This window comes from Cupressus sempervirens, chromosome 8, assembly GCF_028749045.1.
Source record: "Cupressus sempervirens isolate cs-2001-9-10 chromosome 8, ASM2874904v1, whole genome shotgun sequence".
NCBI lineage: Eukaryota > Viridiplantae > Streptophyta > Pinopsida > Cupressales > Cupressaceae > Cupressus > Cupressus sempervirens.
Genome location: NC_143125.1, coordinates 212200815 through 212203572, shown reverse-complemented (window position 1 = coordinate 212203572; position 2758 = coordinate 212200815). Strand labels below are relative to the sequence as shown.

At 31.7% G+C, this 2758-nt stretch overlaps 1 pseudogene; it reads right to left on the bottom strand.

Annotated features, from left to right (window-relative positions):
- Positions 1-1085: 1085 nt before the first annotated feature.
- LOC149542257 (proteasome subunit alpha type-4-like) lies at positions 1086-2499 on the bottom strand (annotated as a pseudogene).
- Positions 2500-2758: the final 259 nt, after the last annotated feature.

Genomic DNA, 2758 nt, shown 5'->3' with positions numbered 1-2758 from the left:
AGACATACTTGTCCAAAATCTGTCTACCAATTCTTTTAGTCAATAGGATCCGTCTAAATTGATCTTTTTAATTTATACATCTAAGAAATATGCATTTATACTATAAAGAATATTAATGTATAATAAAGTAAAAAAAAAAAAAAATTTGATTTGTAAAAATAAGAATATTTAATCACGAATTACCAAAAATTCTTTACATTACAACTATGTCTAATGACAAATACTAATAACAAGGGCTTTGCAGAGCTCAAGTCCCTCCCTTATGCAAGGAAAGAGAAGTGAGAAGAAAAGAGAAAGATATGCAAACATGACCAAAATTTCACGAATATATTAGTAATGCATTGGATTGGTTGCCTTTAATGTGTAACCCATCCTTGATTGCATCAACACTGAGTCATAGCCTAAGGCCAAAACCCATATGTTATAGAATTGAGTTTGGATAAGGTTCCTCACATTGACAACAAATATTGGGGAATAATAGATGAAGGAAACTAAGAAATAAGTGTGAATGTTTGATCATTAAGAATGGGGGAAATTATTCCACTCTAATTATATCATGGTACCTGACATGCGTGTATTTATTAAAGTATATGTCCAAAAAGAGTAAATGACAACCATGGATTGAAAAGCCGAGAAATCAGAGTTGTGGTAATACTTTTTTAGTATGAGTGTTTTCTTAAGAATTGATAGCTTTCTCAACATAGAAATGCAATGGAAAAGAAAGAAAAATATCTTATATATACTTAAGCATGATCAAATTTCTTACCAATTGACATGGAGACATTTAAGAACTACAAGAGATAAAAAGAAAGCCAAGAGGAAAAGATATTCATCAAATTTCCAATTGAGATTACAACCTCATATTTGTTTGAGGAAATAACTAGAAGATGAATATTAAATGCAATAACATAAAACTTATAAACTAATAGTTCCATTTTTCTCCAAGTTGTGCTAAAATGGCCTTTCTGTTAAGTGGATACAACAATTTATACATGACTATGGAAATTTACCTTTCAAATATAAATGCAATATGAGTAACTAAAAATTTCCAAACTCAAAAGTGAACAACCTCAATTTGATTAGCATTAAGAAGATTCTGGTGCAAAATGGGTAAGGTTGGCCTTCTGGAGCAATTTCTCCAATGAATCTTGGACATGTATAAATGTGGTAGTAGACTGCAAAATGAGTTTAAAAAAAACATCTCATACAATTTCACCTTCTCATGAGAGATGACATAGATCTTCATGCTTTTACCCTCCTTATATTCCCACTTGAGCACAGATTGCGCGGTGGCATTGTTGGTTGTAGTCTTCCATCTACCATAGTTATTACTTGGATCGCTCATGTAAAGCTAGAAGCCATAGTTCTTATCCCACCCAAAAAATAAGAAGAATATGCCAAAGAGATAAAGTCCCCCAAAGTGGGTGTATCTTTGCATCGCATTGTAGAGGGATTGAACCAGAAAGTCCAAAGGCCTTGGTAAGGAAAAGTGTAATGTTGGGCATGAACCCTAGTCGTGCTCATGAGGATGTTGGCATCGGCCATAATTCTGGCCATAACACATACCATATAATCATGAATCTTGTAATTTTTTCAGTCAATCCCAACAATTGACCTTGCTTATCGATGGCTTCCACTGCATACTCAACCTAGTCTAGCTGCTTTGTTAGTGAAAAGATTGGTGCCTTGCTATTTTTATCTTCCACCAGATCTTTCCCAAAAAATACATGCAATGATTTTTTAGATTTTTCACTATTTACAAAAAACCAAATCAAGATACATTGCACATTCAATCAAAATTTAAAGAGATGTAAGGATTTTCTGGGGTTTTTCTTGTCTTTGAACAAAATAAAAAAATAATCAAGTAAACATCACATTAACCTTGAATTACAAGAGATGTAAGAAATATATAAGATTTTTCTTATTTCTAAATGAGAATAAGTTAAGCAAGCCACATCTAAAATAGGGAATTACAAAACAATTGAGCATATTCTAATGTTTTTATCTTTCCATAGAAAAAATTTAAATTAAAGAAGTCTAAAACAAGAAAAGACAATGAACATGTGAATTATACATTTTGATTCTTCTTTTAGAGGAAAAAATGAATTGAAGTAAACCGACTATGAAATTGATAAACATAAAACACATAATCTTTACAGAAATTATTCGAGTTCTATGCTTTGAACAAGTTTACAAACTAAGGTCCATGAAATGAAATGAATCGCCTTGGATTTCTTTGATCTTCTAAAAAATTGCTTTCGCTTGTGATGTTGCAAATCCCTATCATTATAGAATTATGCACGACAAGCAATTTGAAAACATCGAATGTAAAAAATCTTGTTTCATAAAACCAAAACAAAATGCAAAATGTTAAAATATAGTAGTACTGAGTCACTTTTTCTGCTATCCACATGCAAATTGTTGAAGTACAGACCAACCATGTGATAATGCATGCAAACCTTGGAAGCACATACAAGGCAATGAAATTCGGAATGACATGTTGCCACAATTTCATTACTCCAACCTCATTTTCGCTCAAACTTCTTAGGCTCGAAAATGAAAAGAATGGAATTAATGTACAATAGTAACAATGACACCTTAATTGAATTGCAATGTAATAATCAAATATAGGTCAATGCTCTTGAAATGAAAAGATAACATGCAAAAGGCCACATCACATAATCTGTAGAGGAAACAACACATTGTTATGCATTGTCAGTAACTGCTATGACTCCATAAGGCTTTTTTTTCTCTAATT